The sequence below is a fragment of the Conger conger genome, chromosome 16 (genome assembly GCF_963514075.1).
Source record: "Conger conger chromosome 16, fConCon1.1, whole genome shotgun sequence".
NCBI classification, from domain to species: domain Eukaryota; kingdom Metazoa; phylum Chordata; class Actinopteri; order Anguilliformes; family Congridae; genus Conger; species Conger conger.
Genome location: NC_083775.1, coordinates 22,114,862 through 22,139,870, shown reverse-complemented (window position 1 = coordinate 22,139,870; position 25,009 = coordinate 22,114,862). Strand labels below are relative to the sequence as shown.

General features: G+C 43.9%; 1 protein-coding gene across 1 annotated transcript in view; it reads right to left on the bottom strand.

Moving 5' to 3' along the window:
• The window catches only part of rbfox1 (RNA binding fox-1 homolog 1), a 417,007-nt gene that overhangs the window by 368,191 nt on the left and 23,807 nt on the right, over nt 1-25,009 (bottom strand). The gene's annotated exons all lie outside the window — the stretch shown is intronic.

Sequence of the window (25,009 nt, the reverse complement as noted above, 5' to 3'; positions counted from 1 at the left end):
CGGCAGGACACCTGGCGAAGGGAAAACGGAGCGTAGCGGGTCACCTCCGCAAAACGCCAACTTCGTCTTCTTCCCTGACAGTGCAGCGCGAGGAGGGACAATCAGGGGGGTGTTGGGAAAAGCCCCGGAGAGAGGCCACAACCTCCCCACCCCCTCCGGCAAGCCCTTGTGAAGGAGAAGAATCTCCACAAACTGCCCCTCCCTCCCTCCCTCCCTCCCAACACACACACACACACACACACACACATACACACACACACATACACACACACACACACATACAAGCACATACACACATACACACACACAGATATATACACAAACATACACACACACACATACATACACACATACATACATACACACACACACAAACATACACACACACACACACACACACATACACACACTTACACACGCACGCACATACACACACACACACACACACACACACACACACATGCACACATGCACACGCACACACACCACCCCCACATTCCATTATAACCACCAACGCTCAGATCATGCTTGTCTGGAAGCATCTCATCAGTGTGTGGGATGCTATTTCACATGTCAACATATTCATATTACCACATTTTAAAAAGCCTTTCAAATACATGCTCTTATATAACACAAAAAAAGTCATAAATCTATTCACGTATGTAACTAATACACAAGTATTATTTACTCACTCATAGTATACATTTATGCACAAAGGAGTATTGTTTTTGTGAATATAAATTTGGTCGGCATGCTTTTTCGTTTTCTCCACATTTGTAATGGTTAAATGATGGTGGCGGACTGCCCCATCGCTGCTGCACCCTCTCCCCTCAGATTAGCTTGTGCTCTGAGGACTCTTCTGCCAGCCATTACTTCCCTTTGTTGTGCAGTCCAGCAGCTGAGCTGCGCAGACACGGAGTCACAGAACTGCGCAGCTGGGACAGGCAGACTGCGGACACCTGCCAGGCCCGTGCCACCTTGTGGGGGACGCACTGCACACAGCAAAAAAGTACTGTAGTCTTATATTTAGATTCACAATTATTTATATTTCTTTTTTTGCTACAAAAGACAAAACTATTGCGAATGAGGCAAAACCGTTTTGACTCAATTCAAGATTTGCCAATAAGCGAAAGAAAAATTTGTCTAGCAAGCAGCACCTTAAAACAAGCGAATGTATTCAACTTGAGAGAAAAAGATTTTAAACACTTGTTAAGACAGGCTTCGTCTCACAGTGTGCCAGCCAGAGTTGGGCCAGGCAAGGGGATCAACTCTGGTAGCCGGGTTGTGTCCCCACGCTCAGAACATATGCTTTAGCTGCGTTTGCAACCTCACGGCCCCGCTGTACGCAGTTGCTCAGATATTTGACTTTGTTCTTGAACAGCCGCATCAGAGGGGATGCAAATGACTGCGTCCCCTTCCAGAGGCAGATCACTGCAGAAGCACAGCACGTACCGGATCAGGATGAAACTATATGACATAAAAACGCATTTACATTTCATTCCACCCATCAGACTGTCAGATGGTTATTTTTTCTCTCCTTCCTTTATATCAGATTGAGTTCTGACCTTGCTCAAATGCCTAATTCTATTTTACCTTTTTTTAAATCCCACGTTTTAAATATTCAAAAGGCGACTCTCTCTGAGTCAAGCGAGTAGGTGTCACGTTAGGACTAAGAAAGGCGGTGACATCAATCAGTGACACAAAGGGGTTTACGGTCGTGCGTTGAATGCGGGCTCAGGTCACCGTGCGGGTAACAATTCCGCAGCTTTTTAAGCAATAAGCGTCCAAGGGCATCTCGCATGAGCAGCAATCAAAAAATGTCAATGTGGGAAAAAAAAAAAAAGAGAACAAAATGCTTTTTTTTTTTTTTTTGCTTTTAGTTCTCCTTCATTTGTCTACACTAAAAGGCAACCCATTGTCACCTCCATCTACCCCGTTTGACCTTGTCTCTCGTCTTCCTCTCCGGTAGCTTGGCAACTCTGGGCGCCGTGGTTACGTGTTTTATGGCCTTCGCTTCTCCTGTAGTTCCCTCACATGAGCTCCACACCAACAGGCAATTTGCACACGGTAATAGAACGAAATACACACAGTCGCAAACCTTAATGGACACTAATCCCCCCCCCGTGCCCCTGACCTCTGTGCATGACATAATCATACACCCTTATGTATGACTGCTTGGCTTGGTGAGCTGCTAGGAGGAACTTCCCCATTGAGAAACCAACGGTCATGTGGGCTTTCTCTCCACACCCCCGAACTTCACACCTAGGCCCAGATTTACTAAGCCTTTTGCGCCGATTTTCAGGAGCACATATGATGCATTCTGCCCAGGAAATACGCGTCATCTGTATCAAACTGCCACACGAGGCTAGAACCGCAGGCCTCGGGACCCACTTGCCAGAAGGTTTTCATTGTAACCAGGAACTCACACTCACACACTGATTTAACTACTCAAGGGCATTTTTGGTGGTTTGATTGGTTCAGTAATTAAATCAGGTGCGTGAGTTCCTGGTTACAACAAAAACCCTCTGGAAAGTGGGTCCCAAGGACTGGAGTTGAGAAGCACTGATCTAGGCGAGTCACTAGAAGATGTCCTTAATGCAGATGCATTTAAAGGGCAGAGATATTATAAGTGTGGCTGATTATGTATTCCGTTGAATTTACTAAAGTTCTTGCAATTAACGAGGGTCAAATTGTGTGTGAAATTTCTCCGCCTCTATAGAGCAGGCGTAAACCGAGGAGCAAGACAGAGACACAGATCTAGACTTCGAAGATGCACTGAAATAATCTTTGCAACAAAAATCACTCTTTCAATCCCCAGAGCAAGAAATCATCAAACAGATTATTCATAGTAAATATTAATGAATGATTACAGCCAAGCAATAATTAAGGCTGGGTGTTTGTCACAGAAAATATTTACAAAATAATGTATTAAATTAACCAATATCTCATGCAAACTAGTGGGAAGTGACTGCAATAACATACTGAACCGTAGAGACAGTAACTGAAGAACAAAAAATCTGTGTTGCTGCTAGTAAAAAAAAAAAAGTGTCGACTAAATGCAATGATATGCTGCTTTTAATCGCTTTTGTCCATCGCGGAAAGAGTGTGTGTTTGTTTTGATTAGTTATCCTCCAAACCAATCGTAGAAAAGAAACAGGGAATTAAAGGGACTGCCAAAAAAGAGAAAATCCCATGTGACTTCTGTGTCAAACACCCAGCCATACAAATAATTACACTTCTGGGTGAAATAAAAGATGTACTGGTACCTCCCACACAACGTTCCCATTCCATCCCAGCAATAGAGAAGCTCATTGCCACGTTACATCTCGCATTTAATTCAAACAAAAATAGCAGCCACAGCTGGAATACGCACAGTTTCTCCTGCACTGGATACGCATTTACGTGCCACCCGATACATGGATATCGGCACACGCAGTGAAAACCTGTTTTAGCTGCGTTGTTTAAGATCTCTCTTTCGCAAAAAGCTATTCGTAGGCAGACCCATCCGCTGATTGCATAATAAGCAGTAGCCTTCAAAAATAAGATGTTAATTTCGGGCAAACTGCAATCGCACCAACACACCCTTGTCAGGCCGCATTTTGACTGCGTGCTTCATGTACGCGAATCTAGCCCTAAGTATCTGTAGTGTTAGTAACCTTTTCTATTTGCGTGTGACAGTGTGTTTCTACTCTACCCTTTGTACACTGCTTCAGATAGCATCTGCAAAATAAATACATGCAAGATATAACATGTGACTTGCTTGGGTGTGGAAACAGAGTTTGGGGTACGCAGCAGTTGTGGATGGATGGGCACAGGCTAAAAGTGGTTGAGTGGTGTGCATGGAGTGCACCTAGCATCCCTGGCTGAACTACAGTGAAGGCAAAACTGAAATCCCTGTAAGAGAACGCAAGATAATGCAAGCTTACGGAAGTGGGAAAATGTCCCCGCAAAGCAAAGGTAAAACTGATATCCATGTAAACTAATGAAAGCTTGTAGAACTACTACAGATAAACGTGTAAGGTACTATAAGCTTACGGAAATAGGAAAGTGTCCCCATAAATGAGTGAGTGTGTGTATCCCTGGTGCTGTGTATGAAGGTCCTGCTCACCTTCCTGCTACACTGCTCACAGCAAGTGTCTGATGAAACAAAAGCAGTCCCCACTCTGGGTGGACCGGCTCAGCACCTCCAGCTCACAGAGGACAGTCCCCGCTCTGGGTGGACCGGCTCCTCCAGCTCACAGAGGACAGTCCCCGCTCTGGGTGGACCGGCTCCTCCAGCTCACAGAGGACACGGGGTCACATGGCTCTAATGATGCAAGCAGGCGGAGCCCCGGGGCCTGAGGGTGGAGGGTTGTGAGGTCACTGGGGGCCGGTACTAGGGGAATTCATTAGAGAGGCAACGAGACTGGGCTCTCCAAAGGTCCAAAGGACCGGTGGTGCATATGGTGCCTGTGCATCCATCACGACGGTCAAACGCAGCCTGAAACCTGCAGTATACATACGGCTCAGTCCCCGGTGGAACGGGAGACTGAGCGTAATGGGCACAGTATATTCCCCATTGCACTGGCTTTCCAGCCCAAACAGCCAGCAGCTTTTCATTCATGCCTCTCACTGAGAGGCAAGCACAGGCTCTTTCTGCATGATAGGACTTAAACATTTATTCCTTCTTTCTCCATGATAGTGCTTAGATACTTATTTAATAAAAGGCTTAGCTCATTTTCTTCAGTCAATGAAGGGTCCAGCATGGGGCTACACTATTAAGGGCTCATATTCCGTTTAACCACACTGTTCTTCTGCTGTTAAATCCATATTACGGTTCAGGATGTGCCTTGTGAAAAAGTCCTGTTTTTCCTGTTTTCTGACATTTTTGAAAAATGCTGATTTTAAGCAATGAGAAGACTAATCTTAACTTTGTGCATTAAAATTGTATTTTCAGGACAAAACCTTGTTAATGCCATCTAGACTGAAATAAAAGCAAGAAAAGATCTTCAAAAGAAATCAGTGATGGTGGCTCTACATTTCTGGGCTTTCTGCTTAGTCTTTAGCAAACACACACACACACACACACACACACACACACACACACACACACACACACACACACACATACACACGCACATAGGTACAAAAGCATAAACGCATGCATGTATGCATACTCACACACACACACACACACACACACACACACACTTCTCCATGCTTAAAATGCCTCTTATGCATGTATATACAGTGTAAACGCATAATCTTGCAAAACCTTACATACAGTAGGAATGCCTGCATATATTGCAGATACTTGTATGAACCAGTTGGAACAAATGAAAAGGCCCTGCCCTCAACAACAGGGCATAATGATTGGTAAAAATCAGTGACTAAGCGATAACATATGGTAGCTTTGGCCATTTTTGCTTTCACGAAACCTCATTCTCACACCACTACTCTTCATTAGCACAATGCCATGTTTGACAAGGACAAAGTAATACGTGTTTTCAGAGCATGCATACCTTGCTAGTGGCGCCCTGAATACAGAGTTAGACCTAAATTACTCATCAATTTCCATACTGTAGTAGTACTCTACAGTAGCAAAAGGTTAATTACTGAACACTTGTGACAGCCTTTATGACAGGGTTCACTGACTTGTATACGCTGGCCTACCTGAAACTTGATTAACTCATTAACAAAACATTCAGAGCAGGTAGAGGCGGGACACGCTAACCATTAGCAATCATCAGCCGGTAATAAAGAGTCCAATTACCCTCCGCAACAACATCAAATTAATCACACGGACGAAACCGACGTGTCTAATTTAAAACGTAATCGACCATGAATTTAAGTTATCAGTCACAAGGCTAGAGTTCCTTTCAAACATGGATATTGCTCGTTATAATTATTGATCATGGCTATTATGATTATTGTGAATATTGAGGCCAAGCTCCAATGTAATTGCCTGCACATGATGGCTGTCTGTCCAGTGGTGGAACCAACGTCCTATGGTGCTCAGAACAGAAAGATCCTGAATCGACTCCAGGATAGACTAAAGACTCAGCTGTTCAGAATGCCTCTTGGTTCCCCTCCCACCCCCCATGCCCTCGTACTCTCAGTTTTTGGGCTGATTCAGATTAAGGTATTTTTATGGTTGTAGGTTTTTTTTTTTTAGGTTCATTATTATGGTTCTACTCCATGTCTTCAAGTTTTGTGATTTGTTCCTGCTCGGCATAGTTAACTTTAACTTAAACTTTAACTCGCAAAACATTAGTGATTTGGTGATATCGTTGCATATACTCTGGTCTGGGTACTGTATGTTGTTAGCCAGCTGTGGCAATATTGCTTGGTGGTTGAACAATGTTCGCCTCTGTTTATCAGCTGTCTGATACCTAGGCATACCGGTCACCTGCCTCCTGAAGAATGTGTCTGATTGGTCAGACAGGGGTATTTCTCTTCAGTATGCCATCAGCTGTAGAGGTCTTCCTAGGCCTACCAGCCCCTTTGGAATTATTGACCTCACCAGTGCTCTCTTTCTTCTTAATGATGTTCCTATTTGGCCTTTGTCTCAGACAGTTTTTTTTCCCTCAGCCTCATAATCGTTTCCTTGACTTTCATTGGCACAACTCAGGTCCAAACTCCAATAACAGACTCGAAAGGCAATCAAAAGCCTAGAATCAATACTAGATACAGAAAGCCTTCATATGCCTGCACTAAGGAAGTGATTGAACACACCGGACTGAACACACCGGACTAATCAGAAACAGCTAAGAAGCCAACTGTCCAATTACTTTTGGTCCCCTAAAATGGGGGGACAATGTATAAAAGGGGATGTAAATTGTACATGGGTCACCCGATAAGGATGAAAATTAAATTAAAGGGGACAGTCTGAACTTTAACCTATATTCATTCTTTCATTTCATTTTCAAATCCAATGTTCTGGTGAGCCAAAACAACAGAAAATCTTTCCACGGTCCAAATACTTGCACTGCATGTATGTCATGCCTATCTATCAAGGGGAGGGGAGGAGGGCTGTATGCATTTTTTGGTTCCACACAAGGTTCTCCGCTCCTCGGTTGGTTGTCAGTCCTGTGATATGTAAATGTTCTTATCCATGTCGTCAACCGCTTTTTCTTATCACACACGGCCAAGCCCTGCCCAATCGCTGCAGTCTAAAAGATAACTCTGGCTGAAACCTGTAACCTACGGGCTAAACGACCATGCATATTCGACACCGACTGCGATAATCAGGAGTGACCTTAACTACTGATGCCGCGGTCCAGTGCCCATTTACAGTCTCCTCGTTCTCACAAAAGCCCTGCCGTTAAAGCGGAAATCACGACGCCTCAAACCTTAACGAAACTGAAAGCGACGGGCTCCAAGTGACGCCACAGGACGCGTGGCGGTGCCTGACGAACGGTAGCGCCGCAGAGGAAAAAGATCACGTAGCATGTGCCTGTATAATCATATCCTGAGGCTATCTGTGGCAGCTGTCCCACAGAGAGCTAGCAGCATCTCGCGCGATTGAGATATCCCTTATACTACCACAGAGCCGGAGCCTGACACCGACAAGCAGTTTGAACCGCACCCCCAACTCCCCCCTCCCCCAATTCCCAGTGGCAAATGTTTTTTTTTTCTTTTTGTTTTTTTGTTTTTTTTTTAACTGAAGAGTTTTGAAAACTCTTTCTTGGCATTTGCATAAAAATCCTGTTCATGGAAAACGGGAGACAACCCAAACTTAAGGAGAATGAAGCTTGGCAGGGGAACACAGATGGAGGGCCGATGTTCTGATGATGTCGTTTGTCACAGTGTAAGATTAATCTGGCACCCACGAGCGACTGGAACATCTGTGTCTGAAGCACAGCGCAACACACCCCCCCCCCCCCCCCCCATCCCCCCGCTCAGCCGTAACCTGTACTCTGATCTTTCGCTCGAGCACAATTTCAGTGTAAAGCCACACTTGCATTTCTGGCTTTGAGAACGACCCCGCAGTCCTGACCTTCTGGTTGGCGGAGCTGGATTCAATTAATTTGGCTGTAAACTGTGAAATATACAATTTTTCAGTCTTCACTGGAAGCTTTGGACAATGACTGTATTTGACATTTTCTTTTGTCGCGAGTGCTACCATTCCAGAAGAGGTGTTTCCAAATTGGAATGAAATTTGAGAAGTCAAGTACAGTATGCATCTCCATCCATCTCCTGATGGCTCCATCCATCAATGTTACACACACTCACTCTCTCCTTCTCTTTCCATCTCTCTCCCGCTCTGTCTCTCACTCTCTCTCTCCCTCCCTATGTCAATATTAACTTTATTCCCATGATGAAGGACATTATTTTTCCAAAGCATTTATGGAAACTGTGAGAAAGAAATGTTCATGTAATGATGTACGTTTACACATTTAATGCAAGAAAGTGCATTAATACATAAATTCAGGGAGTGTATGCATATGCGTATATAAATGCACATAGGAAGCCGTTTTTTCTTTATTTGCCTCTATACACTACATTATTTTAGATTTGTAATTTCACAATTCACAAGTGGTTAAAGTGCAGATCAGCTTTCACTAAACAGTATTTTTATTCATTTTGGTTTCACCTATTTCATGTCACCATAACATTGGGGATAAATGGCTTCATGGGTGTTCAAATACTTCTTTAGTATAAGGGAGCTTATGTCCCAAATCCAGCTTATTTTGGTAAGCATACCATTTGGCGTATGACTGTTTTTTTCTTATTGTTCAGCCTCATAATGACTTTCTTGACTTTCATTGGTCCTTATGTTGACAAACAGCAATAACAATCTCTCTTATTCTTGCACTAAGGAAGTGATTGAACACCTAAATCAGAAACACTTTGAAGCCATTTGTCCCAAATATTATGGCACACTGAAATGGGAGGCTAAGTATAAAAAGTGCTTTCTGCATTGTGAAGCCAAAATTTACCAAAAAATATATATATATATACACGTATCTGCATTTAACCGCTTGCGAATAGTTTGATTACAAATCTAAAATTGTGGAGTACAGAGCCACATCAAGAGAAAATATCTTTGTCCCAAGATTTATGGAGCTCCCTGTATATATAGTGTGCTCCATAATGTTTGGGACAAAATCATGCCAGTATAACAGGGTATCTTTCAATCTGCTATCCAATCACTTGTCAACATCTATTCCTTCTGGTCACCAACCAATTATAGAGGGTGGTCATCTGCCCATGTTTTGCATAAATCACAGAAGTCAGTACTGTTTATAACACAGCTAGCCAATCTCACCTGCTTTCATGCATCAGAAGTTTTTGCTGATTTTCATTCAGCAATAAAAACCAACAGAGCCTGCAGCTCCCCAGGACCAGGGTTTCACAACCTCCAATCTGACTGCCGCACCGTGAGTTTGGGCCAATAAAACAGAGCCCAAAACATGGAATCTCGCAAGTGTCTCTTGCAAGTTCTGTCCATGACCTATTGCGAAATATAGACGCGCAATCGCCAAAGGCTTTACGGTGGGGGGAAAATGTCCTGAAGATCGTCTGAAGACATAAAAGCAGCCAGTGTGTCACCCTTTCAGCTATCAATAGCCTCCTGTCCCTGAAAGAGCTTTTTCATAATGTGCTCTTCCTAGCGCCTTCCAGATTCATTAAAGGTTACCGACGCTTTGCATTTGTGATAAAATAAAAGCCGTGCAGGGCAGATGAAATCAAAAGGTTTGGCCTTAACATTCAGAGACATTATTCAGTCATTTCAATGGCCAGCGGATCTTTTCATTGTGAGTCGCACAGCATTTAATTTACGCTTCAGCTGGAGAAGTGGAACACTTTCAGTTACTTAATTAAAAAGTCATTGAACTTCAGGGAAAGTGTTCTATTGGATGTAGCCAGTCAACAGCACCTCAAAAGTCTGATTTAGCCGAAAAAGTATGTAGTTTTTTTTTTTTTCACTGGGTTTTTATCAAACATAAGAACTGAATTCTAGAGTTGGTTTTTAAAGCACACAGGCATGTCGCTGTTGCATGAAAACACAGCGTGGTCAGGTATGGTTGGCCTGCAGATACCTACAAAAAAACAAAAAACACAAAGCCACGGAGAACACATTACGGCAAGTGAAAATATCACAGTCTTATTTCCATCGCCCTCAGGCCTGGTGACGGGATTTTTTAAATGGAGGGGTGGAAATAAAGATGGGCATAGAGCTGCCAGTCTGCAGGGTCTGCTGGGATTTTGTAGTCACTCAGCACTTAAGTGATCAATTAAATCAGCCGCGTACAGTTAACTCACCTCACCTGGCTTCTTTGGTCTGAATTGGTTGCTGATATTAAGGCGAAAACAATAACCAGCGCACCCTCCGGCCTACCATGACCGGGAACGGATATTACTGGTATAGAGGCAATACTGGTATAGAGGCAATACTGTCAGCAATGCTGGAGAACGGCGTTCCTCAGAAACTATGTCCGCAAAAGGCAGTTGTGTTACAAGGGCTTCGGGGCTGCACGTGCTCTCTTGTCTCTAAGGGGAGAGTGGAAATCACAGCGGGTGTGCTCAGAGCCTTTAAACTCAGACACAATCTGCAGAGGAGGAGATGGGTGACCTGAGGAATATATAGATGAGTCTACCCTGAGCAGTGAGTCAGGAACAATCCAGCCAACAGAAACCCTCCCTTCTCCGGACAACGCCACTGAAATGTAGCATGTTAGGGACCTGCTCACTATACATGGGTTCAAAACAAAAAAGTCCAAAAGTCCAAATTACACCACAAATAAACCCCAAAATATAAATATAATCAACACATTTTTTTGATCTTACAGTGCAGTCCATAAGTAATTTCTGTTCTTTTGGCTATGTACTCCAGCACATTGGATTTGAAATGAAGCCATGAATAATGAGGTTAAAGTGCTTTTAAGACTGCCTTTAATCTGAGGGTATTTACATCCATATTAGGTAATCAATGTAAGAATTACATACCTTTTTATAAAGTCCTGTTTTAGGGGACCAAAAGTAATTGGACAGTTGACTATTCAGCTGTTTCTGATTAGTGAAGTCGCTTCCTTCATGCAGGTACTTTCAGTATTTTGATTCTAGACTTTTGATTGACTTTGGAATTGGAATCTGTTATTGGCATCTGTCAACATGCCAAAAAAGACAAAAAAAAGTGTCAATCAAACAAGGCAATATTTTCAACTTGAGAGTTTAAGTCTCAATACAAAATGAAAACACTCAGTGTAAATATTATGTCCTATAACAGATGCTCTACAACAGGGCTGTCCAACCCTATTCTTGAAGATCTACCATCCATGTAGGGTTTCATTTCAGCCCTAGTTTGGCACACCTTGAATCTACTAATTAGCAGCACAACAAGACCTCTAGCTGCTGAATGAGTCTGCTTTATTTGGGCTGGACTGAAAAACCTGCAGGGTGGTACCTGTAGATCTCCGGGAACAGGGTTGGGCAACCTTGCTGTACAACTTTATTTTAAAACAGTCAACTCCCAGAAGGCCTAGAGTCAAACGAAGAGGCAGTAAAACCCTTGCGGGGGTGGGGAAGGGGGGGTAACAATCAGCGCGTGTCCACTGACATGATGGATCGTGTTATTGTTATGTACTTGTAATGGTGCCTGACTGTCAAACCAATGCATCGATGTTATCAAACAAACGAAAAAAACTGAGAGATTACTGCCTACTAATGCGTTCGTTATCGTCTGACGATGAACATAACGAGCCAGCGGGCCCCGCCTGCGGAGTAACAACCGTAGCAGAGCCCATCAGGGGACGGGGGGGGTGCTGGAGTCTGAAGTGTGCTGCTGGGTAGCATTCTGGCTAGTCAGGGGTGCGATAGAGGCCCCCTCATGCCTCCCCCTCCCCCTGCCCCCCACAGTGAGGGAGCATGAGCACGGTGCTCTCCTATGTAATATGGGAGATGAATTACCCAATTAACTTGTTCGCATGATAAATGTGGGGGGAAAGGCTTCGAATTTGCATAAATTGAAATTGTTTGCCGACCTGCTACTCCTCGCGATTGCCTGAGGTGGGTGGGGGGGTGGTGTTAGAAGGGTTCAGTGAAAACATTAAGAGCCGCCATCCCCCACCACTGTTCAGGGAGAAACTGACAGGAGAGTGATGGAATGGGGGTGGGGGGGGAGAGTGTGTGACATACCTTGAATCTGTGATGACTTTACACAAGTAAATTATGTACATTTATTTAGCCATTAAAGAGAGCAGAAAGGAAATGGGATCCCTGGTGACAGCAAGTGTCATTACGGAGCTACATATCATCCCAAATCATAATGACACAATTAAGGAAAAAAACTGTCCAGATTAAACGCTATTCATATCCTGCTTTCGAAGGCATTTTCACAACACTGAACATTTTACCCAGTCTCCTTTTGTCTTTGTGTTATAAAAATCCAAACTAGAAAGATGTGTGAGGTACGTGAGGGGTGGGGCTGTACCCGTGTCATTTCACGGATGCGCAAACAAGCATCATTCCCACCTTGCAAAAAAAAAAATGCACATGGACGACCTGGGTAAACATTGGGCCTATCAGCCAATCAAAGGGGCCCGGGAGGGTGACACGGCGTCTCCGTGCGCGAGGGCGTGCCTGTTAACGCTGACACCCTGCAGGACACGTCCGCCTACGCGGAGGCATGCATCGGGCGCGCAGCCTTCATCTTCCCAGACCTCTCCTGCAGAAGGGCAGGGCGGGGAGCTGAGGGCCGGGGAGCGACCAGCTGACAGATACCTCCGCACACATCAAAGCCCAACAACACACACCGCAGCTGTGACTAAAGGAGGAGACGCCAGACTACAAATTCCCCTTTCTGTCATTGCGGTAGACTTTGTGTCACTGTAAGCTATATTTATCATCAGTGCCATGAAGAATCCTCATACGCAGCTTTTTTTATATATATATATATAAAATTGCATTTTCGGAGCAATTCTGAGTCGGTACTTTACTCAAAGGTACGATGGTAGTGTCCCCAATCAGGATTGTAACCTTTGGACTTGCAAACTGTGTCTCCCTAACCGTTACACAACACAGCCCTTTTAGCTTTACGAAATGCACTTCTACCAAACTGCTTTTGGAAATGAGCAGTCATATCTAGGCCAGTTAAAGTCATACTAATTAAATTCAGATGTTAAGGCAGTGCCATATGGTGTGTGGGGCAGAAGTGCTGTTCAGAGCCAAGACAAACGCATAAAAAGAGAGAAATAAATCAGCAAACTTTTGTGAACAGGTGCCTTTGAAAGCATCCTAAAGCTGCAGTAAGCCAGGAGAAGATCACGAACGGAACGTGGAACTATTCTCAAACCAGGTGCACACCGGAAACTGAAAACCAAACTACACAAACCTGGCTGCACTTTGCCAAGACACCTGCCTTGGACGCCATCAAAAATAGGTCCTACTGTCGGTGGAATTTGGTAGTGGAAGGAACTGGGAGAGCAAACAGGGAGGAGTGCTGGATGCTGACCTCACATGGGCTATGATGGAGATGGAGGGGGGTGGACTGACAAGCCAACTGGCACAACTGGGGCTTAATAACAGAGATGAAACAAAGACCTGGACTCAAATCAACATTCATCTTGAACGTCAACAGAAAATTAAATGGCAGTGCTGTTCACAAATGTGGTCTGCCAATTTACTTTCTGGTGATTGCTTAACTCCAATATGTTCATTTATTTTTTTAGTCAAAGTTCATAATCAAAGTAAGTCAAAGTCAAAGTGTTGATTGAATCCAGGCCAAAAGATGAGAATATTAGAGCTCTCAACATCTGGAGCCATGCTCAGTAAATTAATTTTAGATTTAAAAAAACAATTCGGCTGATTGGTTGTCTTGGCAGTCATACTGGCCTCTGACAGGTGGGAGGGATTTGTCATTTCTGGGGCTGCCAGGGGATAATCCAGTTGTCTTGGCGCCTTGGACAATATGTTAAAAATTCAGACAGCACATTCTCACTCGTCACACACAGAGACTTGCCTTCGTCTCCTCACACCTGGGAGCAGCCAAGCATCTCTCAGGAATTTAAAAAGCTACGACGATATCGAAAAGAGCCTCCGACCGGTCCAAACAACACCGCTTCCAGCAGAAATGCCCGTTGCCCTTTTACCCGGTGAGATTCTCTCTGGAATGGCACTGCGCTGGAGCCCGGTGTTTACGACATCAGCGAGGCTGCTGTGGCGTTTACCGCTGCATACATTAAGTACAGAGCCGCCGGAAAGCCACCCAACCTCATGTCGCGTGCGGGGGAGGGGAGGGGAGGGGGCAGAAGGGTCCCTAAGATACGCGGCTGGTGTTAGGCCGCGGTACGCCGTCTGTCCGCTCTTTGATTACGGCGGGAACGGAGCACCATTTTCGGCGGGCGGTCGACAGCAGCTGTGGACTGATGGGAGGCAGCTGGGGCCGGTTCCTCCAACGGTGGGCCTCCTTTCCAGCTGTCACGCACTCACTCACAAGGCCTCTCCGTGCTTAGCCTCGCCGCTACGCCAACAGGGAAACTACAACCTAACACTGCATTGTACTAATGGGATGGTTACAGGTCTGAGTCTCGGTGATCGGTTAATGTTACTTGCTGTAACCTATATCTGAAACAGGCCTTTGTGACTCAGCCATGGCCACGACACAGAGTGGGCGCAGTTATGTGATGTGCATAACTCTAGCAGATACTGCCACACTACAAAAAATGTCTGCCTTAACAAGTGTGGTTAGTCTTGTCACAATTTTCTCTCACAAAGAATATATTTGCTTGTTTTAAGTTGCTGTTTGCTTGAGTTAAATGTTCATATTGACATTGGCAGGATTTTTGTCTTATCTTTCCAAAAAGTTACATAAATAAGATTTTAAGCCTAAATATAATAAGTACTAAAATAAGTGATAAATGTTTTGTGTTTTGCAGTGCAGGTCTGGAAGCCAGATGCAGAGAATTCTGTAGCTCCACGACACCATTTAACATGCACTGAAGCAGCATTTCCGACCAACCATCAAGCCACCCCCGGTCTGTGAGATCCATTTCTCAAAGAATGGCATTATACAAGACTGAATGCATTCAACGGTGCACTTACTGTCCTGACTGAATTCAGGACTAATACAGCAACTCGAAGATGTCTTACTGGAACAAATGTTTGCCATTCCATCACCCTATTTAAGACTATATACATCCATGCTATTATGTAACTGCAGCACATTATTATTATTATTATTATTTTTTATTATTACTACTAATTGTAGTAGTAGTCAAAGTGGATCTGGGCAGGATTTGTATGCATTTGTATTGCATGTCACCACCGGGTCTGACACGTCTTAATGCAGGAGGACATGGTGAAGGATAGGTTCATTTGAAACCGCAAAGCTAAATGTCACACAAAACACCAAGAAGGCTTCAGCTCGAGGGCCTGCTCTTGCCTTTGAATCGTAATTTTTCTTTCAAGGGTGCAAACATCTAGTATCAGCATTACATGAGGACTGCTCAAATTCAGATATTAAAAACAGGACAAAGGAAACCCTTAATTGGCTGCCTGAGAAGGCTGCAACATTGTCAGCTTCCGCAAAGCGTCGAGATTGAGCTGGGGCCCTATCGTTTTTTTTCGTTGTTTTTTTTTTTTTTTAAGCGGTGACAAACAGAGCAAAGGCTTTTCAAAGGCGGGCGGAGAGCTGGGAAAGGTCAGTCGGAAGGCACACTCCCACAGCTGACAACCGCGATAAAGCAAGACGGACTGTGCGCTCTGAGGTAAAAGAGATTAATTGGAGTCAACAACGAGGGGAAGAGACTGATCTGAGATCAGACCGGAGCCGGTGACAAAGAAATGTAAAAAAAATAAATAAATAAAAGAAAAAAAAGAAGACGCTCATTCATCGCTAACTAAATGACCATCGATACTGATCTGACAGCTCAGGCACAAATGTATGACATTAAAATAAGCACAACTTGGACTGAATTGCACACAGACTGAATATAAATAATGATATTAAATAATTGTACAGCGCAGGGGTTAGCACAGTTGCCTCGCAAGAAGGAGGTGCCGGGATCGAGTCCTGGCTTGTCGGATATGGTCTGCGGGAAAATACTGTACTTTATTGATGTTTCAATGGAACAAACCAAAATAAGACAATCAATGAATGAAAAATATTTCACCAAAATCAAGGTTTCATGCAAGGTTAAGGAACACATTAGGAGGGATTCTGGACCATTCCTCTATGCAGATCCTTGCATGACCCTTCACACACCTATGTATATAAGGTCCCACAATTCACACTGCATGTCAGGACAAAAACCAAGCTATGAAGTCTAAGAAACTCTCTGTACACATCTGTGATAAAATTGTGGTGAGGCAAGGGTAAAAAAGCTACAAAAAATTAAATCAAATTCAAAAAGCTAAAGCTTTGAGAGCACAGTGGCCTCAATAATTGTGAAATGGAAGACATTTGGAACCACCAGGACTCTTCCTAGAGTTGCCAAACTGGCCAAACTGAGTAACCGGACAAGAAGGGCCTTGGTCAGAGAGGTGACCAAGAACCCAGCGGTCACTCTTCTTCAGAAGTCCTCTGCAGAGATGGGAGAACCTGCCGGAAGCGCAACCATCTCAGCAGCACTCCATCAATCAGGACTTTCTGGTAGAGTGGCGCTTGGAGTTTGCCAAACGGCATTTAAAGGACTCTGAGGGCATGAGGAAAAAGAGTCTCTGCTCTGACGAATGTAACCTATTTGGGCAGAACTCCGAGCATTATATCTGCCGAATACCAGGCACTGCTCATCACCTAGCTAATACCATCCCTAGGGTGAAGCATGGTGGTGGCAGCATCATGCTATGGGGGTGCTCCACAGGGGCAGGGACAGAGAGACTGCTCAGAATTGAGGGAAGGATGAATGCAGCCAAATACAGAGAGGACCTTGATGAAAACTTGCTCCAGAGTGCACGGGACCTCAGACTGGGGCGACGGTTCACCATTCAACACGACAGTGACCCGAAGCATACAGCCAAATCAACGGTAGAGTGGCTTCAGGACAAGTTTCTGACTGTTCTTGAGTGGCCCAGCCAAAGCCCAGACTGAAATCCCATAGAACATCTGTGGAGAGACCTGAAGATGGCAGTTCACATACGCTTCCCATCCAATCTGACGGAGCTTGAGAGGATCTGCCAGGAATAATGGGATAAAATGCACAAATCCAGGTGTGCACAGCGTGCAGTGACTTACCCAAGAAGACTTGAAGCTGTAATTGCTGCTAAATGGGGTTCTACAAAGTACTGAATTAAAGGTCTGAATACTGATATAATGAGATTTCAATTTTAGATTTTTCATAAATTTGCAAAAAATTCGAAAAAAAGTTTTCACTTTGTCATAGGTTGATGGGCAAAAATGGCAATTTCATGAATTTAAAATTCAATCTACAACACAAAGTGTGGAAAATATGAAGGGGTCTGAATACTCTCTGAAGCCATTTGCTTTGGGTCATCTTCTTGCTGCAAAGTCCACCTACAGCCTACAGAAAATAATTCTGGAGCCCACAAAGTATATACGCTTCTCTGAATTATATCCCTGTCACATTTAGCTATAAAGAAGAGACATGCCCCTTCCATACATAAAATTCATTCATTGGCATAACTGGGGTTATAGTGAAGTGGGTCATGATTTCACTTGCAAAGCAGCGTTGGTTTAAAAAGGGTACACAATCACTACCTCGTGACCTTTACGTGCTGAGAGTGATTCGCGGAGCGGAGAAAAACAATCTCATTAGCTGTCTGTGCCGTAATGCCTCTCACCTATAACTCTCTCCTCCACGGCCATGTTAACAGCCTCATCACACGCTTTCACACCTCTCACAGGGGGAAGCCAGGCTGTCCGTTACCGCGTTTCGCTGCTACTTCTGCTCTTAATTATGTAATGAACCCAGCCATATTTGCGCCGCGTTATTCTAAATGTACTTATAAGCTCAGGAATGATAACTGGTAACTTTTGCTGTCGTGTCTTCATATAAAAAAAGGTTATTGTCTGTATGAAAAGGTCTAATGCAGGAGAAAATCTGGCCTGCGAATCCAAACCCGGCCCTGAATTTATTTTCTTCCGTGTAATTAACTAAACAATTAGTGCTACTCACTGGCCAGACTGCCGTCACACCAGTCTCCCAGGTACAGGAACGGTGGAGAACCAGTGCTTCTCGGACCTGGAAGAGCATGATTTGATTATCCCTGGTGTGCTGGTGTTGTGTATTATACACTGAGTCATGGTTATTGGCGAAACATTACACACCAGCCCAAGAATGTAATTGCTCAACCTTGCCCTGGCAGGACCAAGTTTCCCAGCAATATTTGGCTAATGGCATAAACAAGTCCTCTATTACAGGGCCAAACATGTGCTAATGGTGAATGTCTTTGCTTACTGAACTCTGGAGCTCATTATTTTCAAAAAATATTATTGCCCCATTACGTTGTAGCAGAATATACCGAAACTAAAACGTATTAAATGTAAATATACCTTGTATGCATACAGTATATACATTTAATTATATCATTATAGAGTTTTCTGTTTTGTTCAAAACAACTGAAAATATAATACAATAACTGGGTAAGGTCTTTTTAAGGCAGCACATTTTCAGCTGTATGAAGCAAATGCATTCATTATGTTGGATAACTTATTTTTACCCAGATACTGAAATAAACATGGCTCCATAAGGGATTAATCCGGCTGTACACACACAAGGCAAACAGAACCCCTTCTTACTGGCACAGCCTATTAAAAAGCAGAATCTGCATTATGTTAGCTGAATTTCAAATACCGCTTGGCTCCTCAGTTTCCCTCCAGAAACATCAGCAGCAGGTAGCACATCACAGAGAGCACTTATAAAAAAAGTACACTATAATAGATGGCTTGACCTTTTCAGCCAGTATTCCATATAAATTCCAGGCAGAACAGAAAGAATAATGATCAAATAACCTACAAATGTGAACTGCAGAGGCGCCTTTTTTCATCCTGCAGAGAGGAAACAGTCCTGGTTTCACCTGCATTCTGTTCTGAGGGCACAGTTATGTTGAGTCACTGCCACCAAATAATATTTAACCCCTCCCAAACCACCTCTTGGGACTAAGTCGCCTATACTGCAGAGCCTATATGCAGTACTTGCTGTCTGGCCGATCGTAATGAAATTGGGCATGTGGACACGTCATGGGATCTTGAACACGCCCAACGATTCTTAGCCGGATCGACCTTCGAGGGGCGCAACAGTGAACAAACCAAATGTACACATTTTTATTTTATATCTTTCACACCATTTCATGTAAAGTGTACAAACTTGAGTCATATGTGTTTGTCCTTGATGAAAAATACTGCAGAAAGTATTGATGATGGCCATATTAAATTCATGCTATTTGGCATGAACCTAAAACCCTATTCTTTCAAACTAGTCTTGGGCTGTTTGTCTGATTTTAACCAAACTTGCATTTATTATTCCAACCAATTAGCTGCATACACAGGTCACTCCTGTATCAGACCACAGTAAAATTCACTTGTTGGAGGACATAGGTGTAACGCCAGCCACCCTCCAGTTGCTAGCGCACAAGTGGAATAGACCATGAAATTTTGCCTCTAAGCCACCCTCTAAAAACATTTTCACCAAGGCTGTAATTTAGAGAAGTTCTTCACTTTATCAAAAATGTCAAATCAAATAAACGATTGGTCTGGTGTAATAAGCACTTGCCGTTAAATTGTGAAACAGAGCAGCCTTTGCAGTTCACTCCTGCTGTAGGCCTTTTTACGCGTACAGACTCTTAATCACAAACCCAAAGCCATACCCACGACTTTATCATACCAATTATATAATAACTTTATAAAACTATAAGTATTATTATTGATTCTAATTTATATTTTATTACTGATCATTATTACGTACATGGAAACTTAGAATGAGGTTGCAACTTCATTCTGATGCTTCGATATTATTGTCCCCTTCAAGAGCTTTCCAAGGACATAATATGCTGCACTGTTCAGAAATGTGTACAATAATATCAGTCATTAGGCCACAGCGAACTGGCCCGGGCGTCTGGATGAACACACTATGTAAATCAGAGGGAATCTCCTACTCCTGAATAATAATGGACTGCAATTATATGGCACTTTTCTGGATTTCAAAACACTTTACAGTGAAGCTGCGTAGGGACAGGGCGGGGGGGGGGGGGGGGGTGTTATTACACTCCAGCAGCAAAATGTACAGGGGCCATTTTCCACCACAGCACTCAATCATATTTAACCCCCAGTTATTTACCTTGTTCTCCCAATTTTGAAGAGCAAGTCCCATCGCGGCAGTGTGCTCCCTCATTTTTGGGACAGCACATAAGAGCATGTTCTGACTGCGAGCCAGCGCCTCTCTACGCCCGAGGGTCCAGCAGGCACAGGAGCACCCGCTGAAACAGCATCCTGTTCGGTGGGTGTCATTTCAGCACCCGCTTCAGCATCCTGTTCGGTGGGTGTAATTTCAGCACCCGCTGAAACAGTGCTGTTTCAGCATCCTGTTCGGTGGGTGTAATTTCAGTACCCGCTTAAACAGCGCTGTTTCAGCATCCTGTTCGGTGGGTGTCATTTCAGCACCCGCTGAAACAGCGCTGTTTCAGCATCCTGTTCGGTGGGTGTCATTTCAGCACCCGCTGAAAGAGCGCTGTTTCAGCATCCTGTTCAGCGGGTGTCATTTCAGCATCCACTGAAAGACCACTGTTTCAGCATGCTGTTCACTGAAACACCACTGATATTATTTGAACTACACTAATGCACAACAAATGCAATCATGAAAAAAACAAAAAACAGTTGTGTTTGTTTCCATAAGAAGCAACATACGGACCGTGCTCATAGATTACACCCGCGCTTTTTACAGGATCTCGAAACCGCATTTATAATTAGCTAAATAAATTAATTAGGTACAGAAGGGAAAAGGGTCTGCTTCTGAGGAAACCTCATTAAACAGTCAATTGAATTATGCGCTGCATATTATGCTAAGCTTGGGGCTTCCTAAATGAGTATAATGTGAGCATGTGTGCACGTGCACGCATGCACTAGTTTACAGTGTATATATACTGAAGAATGCACTACTTGTACAATACATCCATTTATTCCACCCTCCCATCCAGAGTGACTAAAGTTATGTACACAAGAGCATTCAAACAGGTTCATAAGAACAGACATGCAAGAAAAAAAGGAGTATTCAAACAATATAACAAGGGGTGCTTCCTACTGTTAACATATGAAACAATTATAAATAAAGTTATAAATTAATTGAAGAAGGATCTGATTTAGCAGCGACACGAAAGTGAAAAAGCAAGTACAGTGGGCAGCACTCCAGTTACACACCTGTTGACCTGCTGGCTTTCCTGGGTTGTGTAGTTGTCCTCAGTAGCGAGTGAAGGCCAGCTGCCGGTTTAAGGTAGGAACAGTAATGTCAGACTGAGATATTGATCTCTCCTTCCCCCCGCTACGGGAGAACAGAAACACTGCCGGCACAGGACACACACCTTAACTGGGGATATTGATACCTGTGATGATACAACAACATACCTAGCTCCGCTGTGCAGGAGAAGCCACATTCCCTACAGGTGTGCCCCTACAGGACAGCACTCTGGACATAAGCTCGAAACGTGATCAGATCTGAGGCCGAATTGCATGAATTAAAGGGACAAATATAAACACATCTTCAGCCGTGATTCTTCTAGAACAAGGGACCGCCAACTGTGGTCGTGATTAGTTGGATGTAGGATGTGTTGCTTTAGTTGTTACTCATCATATAAATTAGAAAACTTTGTTGTTTACACAGTTGACTCACCTCACCTGTTTTCTTTGGTCCAAAACTTCAGTAATTACAAAAACCCAAAAATACTTTCCAGCAGCAGGGTTGCAGACCCCCGTTCCTGAATTTGGATCTGTTCTAATGCAGAACACCGAAAATCTGACTTCCAACAATCCATAGAAATACTTTCAGTTTGTTGTAAGGCACAGAAAATTGTTCATGTTGTTCATGTTGAGTCACTGTGTGAGGTTTGTACTGTTCGCTATTTGGCTATGTGCTCTGGCTATGTGACGCTTGTTCCTGTTCTGCTGTGATCATGTACCCTGGTGTAAAATCCAGCTATGGCCAGCTTGAAATACCAGCTACCAGCTGTTTCAGAACATAGCTTGAGCTGGTTAAACCATGTTCAGTATAGAGTTTGTCTAACTGGTCAACCAGCTACTAGCTGTCTCAAAACCTTGCTTGAGCTGGTCAAACTATGTTCAGTATAGAGCTAGTCTAACTGGTCAACCAGCTACCCGCTGTTTCAAAACCTTGCCTCAGCTGTTTTTTTCAGCAGGGTAATCATGTAACGTCAGCTTTGTTAGGCACACCGGATCTCCTCAATATAGAAAATAAATGAATCTATAAATACAAAGAACATTGGTCATTTCAGGTTTTAATTTCAGAAGAATGTCCATCAGATATTTGTAAAGGACAGCATTCAGGCACAAGCTCATTCTTGGCTCCCTCGTCTGGATGAAGACAAGGCAGGAATAGCGTTTTATCTGAAAAAAAAAACCTCCCTGTACATGTCACTGACCTCCCATCAGCTTTAAGTACACCCGGGCTACATAGCGATATCTGGACATTAATGCAATGATTACTGCCTTGTTTCTTTGTAACACAGAGATCCCTGGCCCCCGGTGAGCCGCCGTTTATCTGTAATATTCACCACTCTCCGAGGGATCCCCTAACTCCCAGGTCCTGAAAGCAGTCAGCTGCAATTATAGCCGTCTTGACAGAAAATACATTTATTCCACTTTATTTCATTTCAGAAGACCAGAGGTCAGAGGAGGAGGAGGAGGAGGAGGAGGAGGGAGGGGAGGGGGGGGGGTGGGAGGTGCGCGAGGAGAGAGAGAAAGAAAGGGAAAAGAAATGCGGCAAACGTTGTAATGCGATTTATTGTGCCTTGTCCTATCGTTTTACATCAAATCACACCCGGAGACAGGGCCTGAATCTTTCATGCTCCTTTCATAAGCGTATTTATAAGACCTGGCCAGCTCCTCTTCAGCGCCCCGCGCACCCCGTTCGCATACAAAATGTCTGCAGAGAGCGGCAGTTCAAAAAACTGTAAATGTTTTATGATCGTGACCCAACCCTCCTCCGCCACCCGGCCCCGCCCCGCTCCCCCCCCCCCCCCCCCCCCACCACCAGCTCCCAGCTTTTAATTTGGTGTGAGCTCCACGCCGTTTGCTCAGACGCCAATTATATTTCTGACGACGAGGCAAATTTACGATGAGACGCTCCTGGAAGCCTTTTTGACAGAGAGACAATTTTCAGGAACTACATTATGCAAAAAGAAAATATGCACAAGACAACTGTTTGTACAAGCAGCGGGGAGGGAAATAAAGAAAGCATATTGTTATCTGAAGGTTAGATCTGCTCGGGCGGAATACAAAGGCGCCTCTCGCTGCTTGCCCTCTGAGGCGTCCATATCAGGACAGGTCTGCGGGAAAGTCTAAACCTTTCATCTGCGCGCTTCCTTAAAAAGGCTCCATGCCCCAGAGACTGGAATCAAAGCCCAACTGAGCAAAATGCGCAATAAGTAATAACAGGTGTCAAACTACGGCTAACAACATATTCGGGTACACTTCACACAAAGTTTCAGTCTTTACAAAGCAGCCGTATCCACTCCATTACCAAAGCATGACACCCTCATAAATCATTTACAAAACCGCTCGGCAAAGACTGCCGACAAATCGCGCAATTCAGACAAATTTATTTATTTTAGCCAAATGTTTTTAATGCCGGTTGTTGGTATAATTCGGAATTAATGCAGAAAGAATATTTAGAAACACAGATCATTCCATATTGAGGATACTGTATTTCCAAATCTCAGTCGCCATGGAAACCCCACTGTTACTGATTGCAGGAATACAGGGCCAGATTAGGCCTGCTTCAGGTCTGATGGAAGCTGCTATTTCTAAATCATCCTTCTTTTCTTTCCTGCAAAAATTGGTGAGCATGCTTGTTATGCCTTGTATACATGACACAACTTTCAAAACCCAATTCTAACAGGAGAGAGCATCTCACATTTAACCACAGTCTCGTAAAAATCTGTGGCATTTCCATCCAATAGGAACGCTCACACTACACCCGTAGTCACAGGCTATGGTCAAAGGGGGTCAAACACAACAACGCAAGCCATGCCCGAGATAAAATCAGATCAGCTTGATATTCTCGCATGATTCGCAGACTAGCTTAAGACTGGATGGGGAGAGCTGAGATTGAGTCTCTGACCGTCTCACAGCAAACGGCCGTCAGAGACGGGTGCACACAGCGATCACGCCAAGACTGCAGATTTCCTTGGGATTTTGAAAATGGCAGCATCTCGACTGAAACTCCCGTCGTGCAGCCTACGCCAGGCATTAACCGCTGTTCAGCGCTTCCTGCTTTCTTTTCACAACATTTCATTATGTCACGTCTTATATTGGTTTCATTGATTGTAGGGTGTTTGTTGTTGTTTTATAGTTTTTCGCTCCCTGTTTTATGCTCTCCTGATTTTATACACCGTAGTGGTTTTATTCTGTGCTGTCTGTATATCTGCTGTAAAGTCCTGTTGAGTAGAAAATCACTTCATAAAAAAAGCTTGAATATCTTAACTACCATTTCAACTATTGTTGTTGCAGTTCCCTTTTCATCCACAAGGTGTTGAGAAGTACCACCAGCTGAAAAGGGTTCCGCATATATATAGCACACGTTATTACACTATACTGTAAGACTGCTTAGCAGACACTTTTATCAAGGGTAACAAATACATCTTGCTTTTGACAGGCACCGCAGGAATCCAGCTTAAGTAGCCTACTTTGTCAGGGATGGGAAAGCAACTACTCCACCTAGGCTCAAACCTGCAAACTTTGATTCCACTCCACCACTTGCGAAAGGGCTGTGATTTAAATGCTGGGCCATCAATGTGGAATTACTGAGGGTTTGAAGCACGACATCATTCCCATCTCAACAAAACCTCAGCAATGCGCAGTTCTATACGGAGGTCACAAATGAAATGCATTTTAAAACAGTAG